Source organism: Motacilla alba, chromosome 10 (genome assembly GCF_015832195.1).
Source record: "Motacilla alba alba isolate MOTALB_02 chromosome 10, Motacilla_alba_V1.0_pri, whole genome shotgun sequence".
Lineage (NCBI taxonomy): Eukaryota > Metazoa > Chordata > Aves > Passeriformes > Motacillidae > Motacilla > Motacilla alba.
Genome location: NC_052025.1, coordinates 4,289,711 through 4,306,837, shown reverse-complemented (window position 1 = coordinate 4,306,837; position 17,127 = coordinate 4,289,711).

Below are 17,127 nucleotides of genomic sequence, written 5' to 3'. Positions count from 1 at the left end.
ACAGATGATGGTGTTATCACTGTCCTAAAGTCATTTTAATTTGTTATATAATTTATAAGGTAGCTGCTGCATCAGAAGGAAGCCTGTATCTGCTCATGTGTCCAGGTCCTGGTGTGATGCTAGGATGGGAGCAGGATCAGGGAAACAAAAAGGAGGGTTCCTGGCAGGACTATGGGAGCTGACTTGGTTGCAGATTTTTTTTTGCTGATTTCCCATCCTTGTGGGTTGCTCCTGGTGCTGCTGCCTCATTTAAAGATGGCTGTGTGTTTTCAGGCCTCCAGCTCTACATGTGAATTGATGCTTGGATTTTTCCTGAAGGTGAACAGACACATAGCAGCAGGAGCACAAGTGAGTTTGTGAGACATCTGACAGCACTGGAGGGATGTTCAGTGGTGTGTTGGAAAGCAGAGTGTCCTCTGCTAGATGGGATCCTGTGATGTTGGATGTCAGCGTTTTATATTCTTGAGATTATATTAGGGCCTTCTCTATGGACTGGTGTCATGTGGCTGCCAAATGTGAGAGTACAGTAAAATCTTCTGAAACCTTTGTCATTCCTGTGTGCTGCAGTGATTTAATGGGACAGCTTTCTAGTGAGACAGCAGGTTTGTCCATTACTGGAAGGACTGGAAACTGAGGAACCTGGTGAAGTAACATTCCTACTTGCCTGGATATTACTTGTTTGTCAGGTAGGTTAACCAGTCAATACTTAAATGAGTTCACTCCTTTGTTAAGTGATTTATTAAATAGTAAAGTTTATTCAAATAATTAAATAGGCTTTACTAGTGCACCATCTTAACTAGAGAATGCCCTGAGGACATCTTAAGTAAGTCTGAAGCTAACCAAGGTGCCTGAGGTCAGTTCCTCCTGGGCTCAGAGGTGCTGAACTCAAGGATCCCTGCATTTTCAGACTGCTCTTAAACAGGTGTTTGGGGATTATCTTCCACAAGGAGAAGTGTGTGCTTGCCTGAACGTGCTGTTAGTCAGTCCTTGGCCTGACTGAAAATGCAGGGAGTTCCAAGGCAATTATACCTGCACTAATCATAATTTGCTCCTTAATCTAGGAGTATCTGCCTCTATGTCTGCGTTTATGCTAAGTTGCTGAACAATTTGATTAGGTGCTTTGAATAAACCTTGTAATTATGCCATAGATACTCCTGATGCATTATGTTATTTTTATTATCTAAGTTAACACTGCCCATTGTTGTAGCATGGTTATACTTAGAGGCTGCTATTAGAGCTGGAGCTCAATTGTGCTAAATATTGCACAGACATACAGTCAGCTGCAGTCTCTGTCCTGGAGGACTCACAGCTTGGCGGTGCTATTGTGCATCAGCCCATTAGAGCACCCTGAGAGGCATTAGTGCCCCAAATAGTGCCACAGGCTCTGTAATGGAAATGCCCTCCAGACCTTTTAACCTGTGAAGGCAGCAGTGTTCCTGAATTCTGCTTTGTCCGTGCTCTTCTATTATTATCACTGCTTGTTAGACAGAATCTTGGGAAATTATTGTTTCAAATGTGGTTGGAACTGGCCAATTCTGCTTTCTCAGTGAGTCCTCCTGAGGGTGGAAGAGTAGAGCCAGGCCACCCTCTTTCATGTCCCCAGCATGGTTTCTGTTTTTTTCAAAAGCATTACAATGTGAGCTGAATTCTTTCCTGGCTGGTTTGTACTTCACCAGGTTTCCCTGACCTTGTGCCAATCAATGATGAATTGTACAAGTCCCCATCGAAAACACTGCAGAAGCCAGAGGAACGCCAGCCTCACTGTGTAGCACATTAAGTCAAAATATTTTAAGCCTGAGACTGATGGGTATGATTCTTCTATTGCAATCTGCTCCTTCAGATTAAAAAGCTGCTAAAAGCTTCAGCTTGTCTTGCTGCATCTGCTGCTTCAAGACCAATGAATGGCATGTCCAGGGCTGGAGGCTGTGGGTAGGAGGATGATATTTTGTGACAAATGTACCTGATGGTGTTTTATGTTCACAAAGTTTTTTAAAACCTTCTGCAGCAAATGATCAATCTGTTAGAGAGAATACTGAAAGAGCATCTAGCACTCCTTTGACTGTGAGGAATAAGTAATGCCAAAAAGACTACAGACCTCTAACCTGTGCAAAGTTATGTCACTTTTTGCTTACATTTCCTTCTTGCCTTACCCTCTTTGGTGCTGTTACTGCTAGATTGGCTATAACTGCAGGATGTTCTTTTGTAATATTTTGTGTATTGGCTCTCTTACTAATTCTCTATCCCCTTTTTACAGTTTTGTGGCTAAAAGATTAAATCTGCAAAGCATTTATATGAAAAAAACATAAAATAACAGATTATCGTTGTTTTTCACTTGCTTTGCATTAAGTTTTCAGTGTCAGAGTTTCAGTGAGGCAGATTCTGTGGTGATGGGAATCAGTGGTGGTAGAGTTGATTGATTTGAATTTATTGGTATAAGAATATGAGGATTTCCTGAGTAAGCTGGAAGGTGGGAATCATGCTCAGAGACAAAGCTGGTAGAGCCAGTCGGTAAAACCTTTGAAATTATGAAAAGGCATAAATATCAGACTTCTTCCTGTTAGACTACTGTGATCTGTCACAGCACCAGTGGTAGAAGGAGGAGAGGTGCAGAGGCTACAAAAGGCAGCTCATATTTCTGGAAGTGGCTGGTGGGATTTAGAACTGGTTTTAGCTCACATGAAATTTTGGGACTGAGGCCAAGTGCTATTTCCGTAATTTGAGGTTGACCCATGGTTAGGATTAAGGGCTTGAATTCGATTTGCTTTAAATCTGAGGCTGAACTTGGTTGACACCTGCTGGTTGGGATTCTAGGAAATCAAAGGAAGCTTCACTGACTGACATGAAATTCTTCTTTCAAATACTGGTGAGAAATCAAATACTTTTCAGCCATTTTCCAACAACAAAATGAGAACTCAAACTGGTGATGCTTGGGTCTGACCTCGGCACCCTCATTTCTCCTGTTTAAGAAGCTGAAGCTGGCAGAGAAGAGAAAAAAGATGTCTGGCAAATAGACATTCAATTGGCTTAATATAGGGACTGTTTTGCTGCAGTGTAACTGGAGCCTCTTATTAAGAATCTGATGGCACTTCTAAACAAGGAGAGCTGCTCCCTTGGAGGGGGCAATCTCCAATCATATGCCAACATTGCTTTTGACATATTTATGACTCCAATAAAATCTCCCATCTGGTATATTTTAAAATAAAATTGAAAATTTATCACTTTGCTGTAGTTGGTTTGTCTTTCTCCCTGAGAGAAGATAGCCAGGCTGAGATTATTGCATTGGCAGCCTGTCAGCTGAGGTTAGGCTGAGGTGTGATTTAAATTTCAATACTTTCCACATTACAGCTGTCTGGGGTGGGGAAATTACAAGGAGAAAAGCAGAGAGTCTGTTATTTTTATTCATTAGTCTCTCCTGATTTGTTTTGTTTTTCTTTTGTTTTGTTCTGCTTACCGCATAGAGCACCTGGAGGAAAAGATACTCCCCATTTTTCTGGGTTTCCCCAACCTTTGCTTGGTCAGAGTTGTTTGGGAGGGACAAGGCAGAGCCCAGGTTGTGTCTGTGTCTCTGTGGCTGTGCCATCAGGCTCTGATAGCAGGATGAGATCCTTCTGCATGTGGGGTACTGTGCAAGTTTATGGCATTTAGAGAGACTGCAGCTTTCAGCAGAGCTAAGGGAGCAGTGCTGATTCCCATTTCCCTGACAAAGGACCAAAGGAGAGATGTGGAAGGCATTTTGTTTCACTTAACATGGACAGCTGTATCTAAGTAAGTCTAGATTTCATCACAGCAGAGAGAAATGTGCATTTCTGGAAGCAGAAGCAAACACGCTGTGGATGTGCCTTGCTGTTTCTAAGCCTTTATGATGGGGTTAGGTGGGGTACTTTTAAACGATGTGCAATAGATTAAATGAATCACCTGCCCCAGGATTTCTTTGTGTGTCCATAGCTGGAGTAGGTTTGGAATGTGGAGCAGCTGGAGCTGAGTCTGGTGTTCAAGCTGCAAGGCAGAATTTGTCTCCCAGTGAGTCCCTGGGATTTCCCATGCAGCCTGTGGTGGACAGAAGCTGTGGAACAGGAGTGTTTGTCTGTGTGCAAGCCCCTCTGGAGTGGAAGGCTGGCTGTAGGCCTCAGCAGGCAGCAGACTGTTCTGCTTCCTGCTTTTGATTCCTGCCCCAGTCCCGCCTGGCTGGCTGCTCTGGCAGTGCCCGCTGGTGCGTTTGATTAGGTGCATTTGTTTCTGTTTAGGTACTGACTGTAAAGTTATCAGAGGTCTTATCTGGGCAATAAAAGGGAGTAAAAGGCCTTTATCCTCCAGCTCCAGCAGTTGCTTTGCTGCTCAGGCCATGACTGGTGCTGTAGTGGAACCAGTGGCTGCCCTCCACTGCAGCTGTAGAGGTAGTAAAGTGAGAGGGCACAGGGCTAATTGAGATGCCCACGTGAGGGCTGCATTAGTTTACCCTCCATAAAATCAAATTCTTGGGCCCCCCTAGACAGGGGGGAATAATGGGAGAATTGCCAATGAATCTCCAAATGGATTTTGGCAGTCCAGACACAGTAGCCTATGTAGTTCTAAGATGGCTCTGGGGAATTACAGCAGCAGTGCAGGTGCTTACTCTGGGAGGAGAATAAATTCTACACATGAGCTGTAGGCACTGAACCTGTGTGGGGCCAGACCTCAGCCCCCCTGCTCTGAGTGCTGTGCTCTGAGCTGCAGGGTGAAATGCAGCCCCCAGTGCACGAGGATTATTAACTGCAGCATGCATTTCAGACTTAGGAATTATTTTCTGTGGGGCACATATATAACACTTACATGCGTGAGTTGGGTATTTGTGTAGCGTGTTCCTCATTTCTAAAGTGTGCATTTTTGACTCCTTACTGTGTGTAATGGGCTTTTGTTCTTCTGATACATATTTGTGCAGGTGATTGTATGGTTAAGGATCTGCCTGTGTGCATTTTGAGCACAACAGAAGTGTATAGAGAAGTCCTCTGGGAATACTGTGTTTGTTTGTGGTGGGGTGTGCTTTCTCCAGTGTACATTCCGTGCACATACAGCGCCTGTGTGTGTGGCATTTCATTTGATTGTTCTGCTTTCCTGTTTTCTGGGCTGAACAATTAAGGGTGGTTTTTTGAGTGCATCAGATGTATTATTTCCTTTCACAGCAATTGTGCATTTGCTAATGTCAAATTTATTCTAAGTGGATATACAGGTGCAATTCTTCATTTGGTAGACATAAATCTTTGCTACATGGAATGAATGGATGTTTTGTCTGCATGCTCTGTGTATGTGTGCTCCCTTGGTACACATGCTCCTGTTGCCTATAGAAAAAGGTGCTTGGCACTGAAAATAATCTGTGCCTGCCTTATGTGCTGCAAATTTGTTTTTGTGAATGTGGGGGTTAGAGTATGTGTGCAGGATATGTAGTAAATGCGTGGCTCTAAAAATCTATGTGCTCAGTTTAATATTTGTGCCAGGTAAGCACATATTTCCCAGCATTTGCTGGCAGACTTACACAAGTGTTGAGTCTTCATATTGTTAAAATAACAGAAGAATTGTCCACATATTTTCTAAGTTTTTAAAATGTCCTGGAGCTTTCATGGTTTAAATTTCTAAATTAATTTCCATGGTTTAAATTTCTAAATGTCTGTCCAAGTGATATATGTCAAAACATCAGGAAGGATATTTAAGCATTTATGTCAGTGGAATGAAACAAAGTCATGAGTTAATGCTTTTCTGATGCTATATAAAAGGGGAAATGGTGAAGAAGGGCAACAACTAAAATACAGAATGAAGATCAACCAGAATAAAATCTGGCGGTTTGCTCTTAAACTGGAGGCATCTACAGCAATAGAACTCACATGACTGTATTGCTATTTTTATGCCATCCCATGATCACACCATCCTGTCCCAGATCTCCTACCCTCTAGGGTCAGTCCCCAGGAACCAGGAAGGATGATGGAGCCCTCCTAACCTTGTTGCTTCCTCCTGTCTGTCCTGCCAGGTGCTTTGAAAGTGAGTCAAGGCATTCATTATCCCACCATTTCTTTTCAATGACATTTTAAAAGACCTGGCACAGTAGGAATGATTGAAGTGCCTGCTGCTTTTCTCTGTAATTATCCAGTTTCCTTGTTGGGACTGAAATTATTGCCCTGCAAGAGGACAGTGTCCCTGTTGCCACGTAAGAGCTACCCAAACACAAACCTGCTTGGCTGCCACCAGCAGCAGTCCACGTATTCAGACATTAAAAGGCTTTTCCTTGGCTGCTGGGTTGCACTGGGAGTGTGTGACCCAGACTCAACTGGTGAGTTGGCTGAGGTGGGGATGGATGTTCTGGTAGATGGTTACAAAAACTTACCCTTTTTTAATCTCCCTTTTCATGGCAAAAAGTAGTGCAGTGAAACAAAGGACAGTGAGCTGTAATTAGTCCTCAAACAGCTGTGGATTGCCCAACTGAAGGCCTTACCTGTAGTCTGTGGCAGGAACAGGAGGACAAAACCCCTGAGATCATCAGCTCAGCTGGTTAGAGCATGGTGCTAATAACACCAAGGTTTTGGGTTTGCACCCTGGATGGGCTGTTCACTGAAGAGTTTGATCTGAGGATTCTTGTGGGTCCCTTGCAGCTCTTATTATTCTGTGGAGGAACAAATACAGGTAGAAAATGGAAGGTACAGGAATAGGATGATGGTTGAGGAAAAAGTCTCACTCAGTTATGGAGCATCTTCTGTGGCATTTGCTTTTTAGAGGGTATTCCAGGAGTGTGTGCAGCTGTTGCCAGGGGAAGTTAGATCTGGGGCTATCAGGAGACGCAAAAACTGGGAGTTGAAGATTCCTCAGCAAAAGGTAGGAGTGTGCCAAGGATGGTGTGAGACAGCAGAGGGAGCTGACAGGGATTCCTCTAAGTATTTGTTGGACAGCTGCTATTCAAAGCTTGAAGAGTTAACAAATAACTAGTCTTGATGCTCAAGGACTGCCCCTCTGCAGTCTGTTGAGTTCTCTGTCTTCACTTGGGCTGTGAATTCCTCTCCAGAATGGATGCTGGAGTGTTAGTGGATGTGCAAGATGAGAGAAGGGGGAAAAGAAGATTGAAGGATCAATGAGGTAAATGATCCTTCAGCCTATGCTAAGAGAGCTGTTTGTAATGAGCAAGGAGGCAGAAGGATCCTGTGTGGCCTCAGGTGTGTGTGCAGATCCTGTCTCAGCCCACACTCCAGCTGCCTGGCCCTCGCTTCCCCCTTCCCTTGGTAACACATGCTGCCTCTCCCCTGCCCCCTCTGCCTCCAGTTCCTTGTGACAGGCTTAGAAATCCTGGGACCCCTGATGCTGGAATGGCATGTTGGCCTAGCTGGAATTGTTTATAAGCACAGAGCTTTGATGCTGTCTCCTAAGCCTCTGGAGAGCTGAGAAGGGCTATTTTTCATGTGACGCTTTTGGAGAATGCTATGGGAAAAGGTCAAGGGACAGAGTGGGAACGAGTAGGTCACATACTCATTGGTTTAGGGCACCAGGACAGCATTGGTTCTTTAGGATCTCAGAGGCTGCTTTGTACAAATAAGCACCTCTCAGTGAGCTGCCTGGGAAAGAGCTGGGCCACGCCTCTCGCAGCAATGTTCCCGCGTTCCTCACCGCTCCTTCTCCTGCCCTGGCCTTCGCTGTGTCTCAGCATCCCTGCCAGCCAGGCAGATCCCACAGATGGTGTGCAGCATCTTAAAAGGCCTCTTTGCCTCCTGTTTTCACCTTTGCAATGCAAGGAGATGTTCTGTAAGCAGGGGCCTTCTGCACCTGGCACAGATGGGGTCTGGCAACAATGCTGTAGGATTCCTTAGTCCATCCCTATGTCACCCCCCTGGGCCTGTGAGCAAGAAGAGCTTAGGCTTGAACAGCTGTTTGCCCCTGGATTTAGCATGTTATCTTTCTCATTTAAATTGGGCTGGGGGGAAGCAGTCTAACAAGTCCTGTTTCCTTTTTCCTCCCTGATTCACACATGCTTCAACTACCAGCCGGAGTGTGGGGGCTATGAGAAGGAACAGGAAGCAGAGGGGTGAGGTGGCAAGTCATTTACATTGGAAATATGAGCTGAATGTGCATTTCCCTACTGCTGCCATCAATCACTCCGATTTCCTGTACGCTACAGAACAGAGGAATGGAGTTTGCTTGCTTCCCACTTCCCCCGGGAATGGAAACGCTCATTTGTTTCACTGCCTGGAAATGCTGATCACTCAAAACATTTATTGTTTCAGAGATACATGCAGTTCTGAAGCTGAATTTTTCAGCTTCCTCTTATCTGGTCTTCAGAAATGTCTTCAGATGTCCTGCAGACCTGGGGAGTCACTCTGTTCTGGTAGAGATGTGAAGGTGCTGCTGCAGTAGCACAGGGAAGCCCACAGGCAGTGGAGCAGATGCTTTACTGCAGAACCCTGGCAGATACCCTCTGGTCTCCATCAAACCAGTTGCTTTAGCTTGTTCATGTGGTCTGGCACCTGATCCAGTGAGACGAGGTTTTTAGAGTCCTAAGTCCTTCTTATGTTGGAAACTTTTCAGTGACTATTTTGTGGGGCTAACAAATCTGTTAAATGAAAGTTATAGTGAGGAATGACATGGAGCAGACATATCAGCACATGTTCACTGTTCAGCTCTGTTGGAAGGGATGGAGACAATAGAAGAAACAGAACCTAAAATGTGGAACTGAGAAAGGAATAGAAAAAGAGGAAAACCAGAAGGAAGCAGTAGGACAAACTAGAAAGTAAATGCAAAGTTTATACCAAAGAGCAGAAAATAACTAAGTATAGAAGAATTCAGGTAACCTTGCACACTGCAAAGGTAAAATAAAAATGCCTGTGTATTCATGGCCCTTGTGATCATGGGAAGGTCTGGCACACTTCTGCTGTCTTTGATGGGATCTGGTCTCTGATTAAGAAACATCCTCCTCTCATTTAACAATCTTTCATTAGCCAAATTATTTTCCTGCAGAGGAAATGCTGACTTCATTCCTACGTGGGGGCCCTTGGGCTGTGGACAGTTTGGGACTCATGGATAACTGAAGGGATGGGGCACTAAAACTCTGGTGTGGTTCCTGCAGCCCTTGTTTGGGGATGGCAGGGCATCTCTGAAGCTTCTGTGGTGGCCGGGACTGGGATGTTGTTGGTATTCAGTTCAGTTGCTGTAATAGGGAGGCTGGTGAGGCACCATGTCCTTGAAGCATGGTGGTGGCCAGGAAAGCTCTCCTGGCTGTGGGGGCCTGGAGCCCTGTTCCCTGGGGCTGTGAGCTCAGCAGCTTTTGGGAGCTTAGCCACTGTGGGTCTGGGCAGTAACTCAGAGGGGACCTGTTGGGAAACCCAGGGGCTGGAAGGAAATGCTGTTGGTGACTCAATAGGCAGAGCTCTTCCCTCTGTTGATGTTGGAGCTGAGCCACACAGACACATCCCTTCATAATTACCCAGCAGTTACTTACAGTCCATGCCTTGTAACCACTGGCATTCTCGCATGTGGATTTGTAAGGCTCAAATCCATCCCGGGAAATCTGATATCACAGCAGTGCTTGCAGCCTCTGAGAAGCAAGGATGTGTTTGCCTCTAGGTGAGGGGTGTTTGGCCCATGTGAACACGTCTCAGGCATGTACAGGTGTTGTACCTATGCAGACAAATCTTGGATTCGTTGCTGCGGCTCCGTCTGTGCTGCCTGCCCGGGAATGGCTGCTGTGGGATTACGTGCACAAACCCCCAAAGATGTGTCATTACCCGCTGGGTTCAGCCTGCTGAGGAGCTGGGAGGTGTCGGTGGCCTGGTGTCAGGGTGCTGTGGGATGGTTGGGCAGCACGGGCGGGGAAGGATGGGCTGGGAAGACAAACATCCTGCAGGAGAGAATTCCCCGCGGTGGGATTGAGCGCGGGGGACCCCTGGCGGGCAGCGGGCAAGCAGCGCGCCGAGCCCCGAGCCCAGCCATCTTTTCCATGGGTTCTTTTCCATTCGCTCATTGCAGACATGGAGTCATGCCATGGCTTCTGCTCTAGACATAAAACACAGTTTCAGCTGTTTAACTGCATTGAATAGTTGCACTTTTTTTTTGTTTGTTTCTTAATGATCCTCTTGGAAATAGGGAGGTGCTTTGTAAAGCTGACACAATTTTCAATTGCTGTATTGATTGCTGTGTGATATTAGTATGTTTTGTTGCAACTGCTGTCTTATGCTGAGAAGTTCCTACTTCAAACTCCTTGTAAATCTATTTGACCTGTCCTTGTGCTTCCATCCAGCCGCAGTGCCTTCCTCTTCTCCCTTGTTCCCCACCAGCCCAGTGTAGTTGAATTTGGTGAATGCCATTAATTATTCTGATTCTTCCCTGAGGGGGCGGTGAGGCTCTGGCACTGGGGTCCTGCAGACCCTGTGAATCTGTGGATGCCCCATCCCTGGCAGTGTTCGAGGCCATGGACTGTCCTGCTCTAGTGCAAGGTGTCCTTGCCCATGGCAGGGGCTTGGAACGAGTAGGTGTTTGAGATCCCTTCCAACCCAAACCCTTCTATGATTCTGCAACACCCATATCCAACTTGCTAGAAAATGCACAGAAAATCTGCTTGCTCCAGAGTTATTGCTGTGCAATTATTCTCTTTGCTGTGGCTGGCAGAGGGGCCAACCCACCTATGCCATGGATACATCCTGGCTCTGCAACAGCACTGCCTTCCTGTCCTGTTTGTGAGAACAGTGTTCTCTAGAATGTCCCTAGGTGACAACCAGCAGCAGGAAAATCATCTCAGCTCTCATGCTCTTTATGAGATTTAGTCACTGCCACTTCAGAAGTCAGGGACTGTAGTCTTCCAGGGATCTGTTGTTGTAGCTTGATGAGTGACGGGCTGGGAATTGGAAAAGGTGGGCTGGACATCTCGAGGGGTGCTCATTTGGGGTAAGTCACTTAGGGGTAATCACAGAGATGTGCAAAACAGAGGTAATGGTTTGACTCACCTTTGCAGAGAGCTTAGAGAACTCAGATGACACTGGGTTTTGCTGACACTTTTATTCTGCCACCTCCCAGCTCCAGCAATGGTTCAAGACCTCCCTTAGGACTCAGACAGCAGGAATCCTACTGGTCTATTAGGAATCACAGCAATATACTGCAGGGCTCTTCCTTCTCTCCCAGTGATGCTCAGTAGCTGTGCACAAGTTACCACAACATCATCATTGTCATCATTAGGATGCTGTGTGAAATCACCACTTAGTGTGTTCACTGAGTCAGCTCTTTCCTGGCTTCCACATTAGAGCTGACTGATCAAAACTAACACTATCCTGCAAAAAAAATCTAGAAAGCTGAGATCTCTTTTCTGCCCAAATTCCCTTCTGCATTGTTATTGTTATCTGTCAGTGCTCTAAGTAGTAAATTTTCTGAGGTTATGAGCTGTTACAAGCTGCTAATGATGCTGTATACCAAGAGCTGATGGAAAGATTGGTTTAGAAGAACCATGAGATCCCAGACAACTTCTGGATAAAGGATTCCAGTAGAGACTGGACCTTGAAGTTAATGTCTCAATCAGCATTGAACCTCTTCATGAAACTTCCAGCTCTCCTGTTTGTAGGAGACAATGAGTATGAAGCAAGGGGTGGTTGTTTCTTTAAGGCCCCCCTGCACTGCTCCTCTCTCAGTGTTCCTGCTGACACAGATTGTCCTCTCTTGCTCAATTTCAGTGCACCTGCTCATATAAACTAGGCTGCACTGGGTTCTCTCAAGCTGAGCTTGTGTATGGTAACAGAAGCAGCACCCAAAAGCTCATTCCTAGGCTGAGAGGAGTCATCAGTGTGCAAGGAGCAGCCTGGCTTCAGCAGCCCCACAGAAACTAGTCAGGAAGTGAAGGAAGTGCCTTTAACTAAAGGTCAAGTCACCTGACATAGGAAAATGTAGGGATATTTTAGAGAGGTAGCAGCAGAACAGGAGGCTTCCCTATTGGATCTAGGTATTCACTCTGTGGGGAGATAGAATGGAGATGGTATATAAAGTAATCTTACCCCTAAGGAGTTGCAGCTGGGCTAATTATCAAAATGAGGAGAAGGCCTAACTTTAACAAGCCACAGCTGTAACTAGTAAGAACAATAGGAGCTATAAAAGAGTGAGTTGGCTTGTCAAGAGGACACGCCCTGAAGCAGGGAAGGAACTGGAGTCAGTCGGTTACCTGGTGAGAGAGGAAGGATGTGCTCAGAGGAGCTGCTCACCAGAAAACACCGAATAGGTATGAAACTTTTGTAAGAAAGGGATGATAGCATAAAATTCCTGTTAAATATATGCATATATGACAACACACTCTGACTATATATCATTATTTTTGTCTTATATACTCAGTACAAACCTATTTACCTGTGCATGCTAAAAGCTTTGCACACAGATTCAATATCAAACAAGACAAGTTGACTTGAAATGGGAATTCCCACATTGTTTTACTTGAGCCTCCAGGTCAACCTGCCTTGTAGTAGTCCTGCTTTATCCTGAGTTAAGTAATGAGGGTTAGTCAGCCTGTATTCAGAACGCATATTTTCTTGGTTTTTAAAAGCCATTTTTGTGTAACCAGAAGGACTTAGAGATGGATAGGAAGGCCTCTGTGGTCAAATTTCAGGAAGCCAGAGTGTGCCAAGTGGGAACTGGTTAGAGTTGTGGAGGAAGCTGGCAAGTAGCTGGAGAAGCCTGAGAGTTTGGGGCAGCAGTGTCCACTGGGCCTGTGCACATTTCCAGTTTGCTGTAGTTGTGATGAAAAATGTATTCTCAGAAGGTGTTTGTGTGAAGCTTGTTTGCCATTCTGTGTGTCTGGAGAAGAGAGGTACTCGCTCAGAAGGATAGGTGCAGCTGAATTTCTACCCAGCTTCTGGAACACAGACGTGATCCCTGGCAGGATGTTCTTGCTCTCAGCTTTCTGTGTGGCAGAGCTCCCAAAATGCCCCTCCTGGCACGTTGCTGATGCTGTTCTGTGCTGTTGGCTGTTCCCTGTGGCTCAGGGCTGTAGCACAGTCCCTGATGTGCCCCAGTGCACACCTGTGAGCAGGGCTCCAGAGCTTTGGACAAGGCCAGTGCCATCCAAGGACAAGCTGCAGTGCTCCCCTGGCCTCATGAGTGGACAAAGCAACTGTGGTGAGGTTCCAAATTATATTGCAGGAGGCAGGGTTCCTTGGAGTCTGGGTGGGGGCTAATCAATGTACATTCATCATTAATTTATGCATATAAGGGGCTTTTGGAGTGGAGTTGTCATGCTGGTTTTGATAATGCTAACTCTATCCACCCTGCCAGCTGCTGCAGTGTCGTGGCAGTTTGTGTTGCTGCATGCAGAATTATGGTGCTTTTGTGGGAATGTTATGTTTCCTGAATAGAGCCCCACAGAGCAATTTGCTTCATCCTTACAAACCCATCCAAATAACTGGCAGTGCCTTACAAATACAAAACAATTGAGAAAATAAATGTATTATACTGTACATCTGTGACAAAACAATGCTTTCATGTGCAAAGAGAGAAATGTGTTTGTTTAACTTACGGTCTCCCTTTTGGAAATAAATGCATTCATTTAAATCAAAATGGGATGTTCTTCACTATTACAGTATTTTGCACGCCAGATGTAAGAAATATGCTGCTTGAGGAGCAGACAAAAAACTTGGAGTGGTTGATCTTACCAAAAGCATGTATGTAGTGCCTTATTCTAGACCCTGCCTCTCCTCCTGCAGCGTGTCCTCTCCTGGAGTGGGAACCTCCTGGCTTTGTGCATGAAGGATCTGTGTGCAAAAGCTTTGGGAGTGTGGCAGTCTGGTGTCCTGTTTGCACACAGGAGAGCCTCTTTTCCACCTGGCTTGTGGCCAGAAGAGAGAGCAACTAGCAGCCATGCAGCAGAGCTTCACATTGCCATGATCATGAGACAAATTCCCTGCAGGAGTTGTAGCAGTCCAAAAGATTTTTGATCCTTTACAGTTTTTGTGCAAAAGAAACATTAGTTTCATTTATATGCAGCAGTAGAAGTGTTAGATGGGGAAACATAATCAATAAAATACAGGTTGAATGTTCTAATATTTGTTTTAAAAATGTGCCCCATCTTGTAATTTTCATCTTTTTAAATGGTTGAGCTCTTGTAATGAAAGTCTGCTGCATTTCAGTTTACACATAAGCTTAACATCATCAAGCAAAGTTTGTTCTGGGAGTTAACATTTGCATTTTTGAAAGCAGCAGCCTAATCCAGAGCAAAACCAGATGAGAATGTATTATAATATAGCACATTACCAGCTGTCTGTCGGTAGGTGTGAGAATTGTCAGAAAGGTGCTGAAACTTGATTTCAGTGGTTTTCCAAGTCTGCAGTTTCTTCCTATTCAGTTTGAAGATCACTGCCACCAGGAGTAGGAGTTGTAAACAGAAATTCCAGGAATGATTATTATAAGGAAAATAGCAAGAAAAAGAAAGTATACACCTGATCTTTTCCAACCTGATCTTTTAATAATAATAATAATAATGCTCAGACCACCTTCTAGGCTTCTTGTTATTCCTTAATTGAAATAACTTCTCAGATTATAGGTTAGCAGGAAAGAGTTAGGAGTTCCAGCCCCTTGCCAGTGTTGGTTGACACACACTGCTCTGTAATGGTATTTTTCACATGTATCCTCAGGTCTGGGCAAGCATTTGATTGTATTTGTGTTTGAGTAGCTGGAGGGCCCCCAAGTTGAGATTCCCAATTCAGCAAGTCTAGCATTAATAAATACTCTTTAATTCAGCTGGAAAGCATCATGGTCTGCATCTCCCCCATCTGAAGTGTGATATCCATCTTACTGCTGGATCCAGCCAGCCAGAGGACTCGTTACAGCCTGCAGGAAACATGACACCTTTCTGAGAGCCAGCACCTGTGTATTGACTAATTGACCAGCAGGGCTGTGCAGCAAGGGTAGTTTGGCCTAGCTTTCTTTTTCCCATGGATTGATTAATCAAATACTTCAAATAATTGCTGCAGTTGTGATTAATGTCAACTGCATAGCTAATCTCCCAGGAGAATAAAGTGACTCAGTTTGAAAAAAAAAATCAAAATCCTGTAAATGAGTTAATTATTTACTCTGCTCACCTCTCTAACCTTGTTATGCTTGTAAATGAATAGAAATATTGATCTTGGAGCTGACTTTTGTGTTATCCATCTTGCCTCAGTTTAATTGGGGGGTTCAGTGTAACCCTGTGCCCTCCCTTTGCCCAAGGACATGCTGCTTCTGCTTTAATTTGGTGTGACCTGGGAGAGCGGGGCTGGCAGGACCATTGGGGTGGAGCTGACCCCAGGATTTTTAGGGCACCCCTGAATTAGTAATTCCTACTCTCCACGGGCCACTGTGGCCCCTGGCAGCAGCACCTCCTTGGCCACCTCTCTCGGTGGCAGACTCTACCACCCAGTGGCTGCCGCTGTTAAAACAATCTTGTTTCCTCCCATTAGCTTCAGCTCACATCCAGTTTTCCCACGTTCTCGGTCTGCCAGCACATTGTCCTCCCCACGGATACAGGACACTTTGAGAGCAGCCAGGGCTGCAATTGCAGATTTCTGCCCCGGCAGCGCAGTGCAGGCTCTCTCACAGAGGTGTCTGCGCTGTTCCCTGCCGTGGGACAGACAGCCCTGTGCCTCCCCATGGAGCTGCTGCAGCCAGGCCTCGTGTGCCCCAGCACTCTTCCCCAGCTCAGCAGTGCCTGGCAAAACGTGGGACTCTCAAAGTGACAGAGATTGTCAGTTTTAGGAACATTAGCAGGGGTGTACCACCAGCAGCAACACAGAAAGCCCCTCTGCTCTTGTGTTTGTGCAAATGTAAGTAAAGGAACCTTTAAAGCCAGCTGCTGTTTGTGGTCATGTGCTTTGGGGTCCCTGTGCTTTCATTTCCTTGCAGTTTGGATTCCAGACAAAGGTTGGGTGTCTCAGCTTTGGAAAAGCTGGTTTAGACACTGTCCAGAGACCATCAGCTTCTGTAACACAGAGCTGGGACAAGTCCCATGATGCACAGGTACTGTTTGCTGGCCACAATGTCATGTTTTCCTTGTAAAAACTCAGTTTCAGGCAACAGAGAAAAGCAAGTGAGCAGTTACTACAGTATCTCTGCATCAGATAGAACCTGAGAGGAGGTTGTAGCCAGGTGGGGGTCAGTTTCTTTTCCCAGGTGACAAGCAACACGGGAAGAGGAAAAAGCTTGAGGATGCACTACGGGAGCTTTAGATTGGATATTAGGGAATTTTTTTCATCAAAAGGGTTGTTAAGTCCTGGCACAGGCTGCCTAGGGCAGCGGTGGAGTCACCATCTCTGGAAGGATTTAAAAGCTGTGTGGATGTGGCACTTGGGGACATGGGTGGGAGTGGGAAGTGGTGGCCTTGGCTGTGCTGGGCAAATGGATGGACTTGATGATTGTTGGGCTCTTTTCCAACCTATACAGTTCTGTGATTAGGAAAAAATAAGACACCCCAGCATAGAGGGAACACGATGGCTTTCTCTTCTGCATCAGACTGCAGTGAACACAAAAGGGCAGGAGTTTCTAGCAGAGCTCAGGAAGAGATGTTAATGTTTCCCAGCAAGGCAGACACAGCTCTACCAAAGCATCCTGATGGCCAGCCACAGGAACGAGTGTATTAGAGCCAGACAAAGACTTTGTGCCAGGCTCCATCAGCAGTCCCTGCCCGGACACAAATGGTCTGAGTTGGTGCTGAGAGACCCAATTTTTTTTTTTTTTTGGCAGCAGGAGGCTGAGTTCTATATGTAGCCTCAAGGCTCTATGGACTTGGTACAGGCATGGCTGGTGCTACAAAGATAAAATAAGTAAAGTAAACAAGAAGCATTTTTGCTGCTGGACTCAGTGGCTTGACTTTAATGCCAGGTGCCATCATGGGAACTTGGCTGCAATTCAGTTGGTGAAACTTGATATGTTTTCTTGTAGCTTTTGGATGTGGCTATATTTTCTGGCAGCTGGGGAAAACAGCTTTGAAAAATAATAGTGGCTTTTAAGTCAAATTAGTGTCAACATTCACTCCATGGTACTAGAAGCCAATCAGTTTAAATTCCTACTTGGCAAATGAAATTTCACTCTTGATGGCCACTCTCTGTAGCCCACTTCTCATGGTAGCCCAGCTACTGTAGCACAGTTCTCATGCTACTTGTTTTTTGCTCCCTTTCTTTCCTT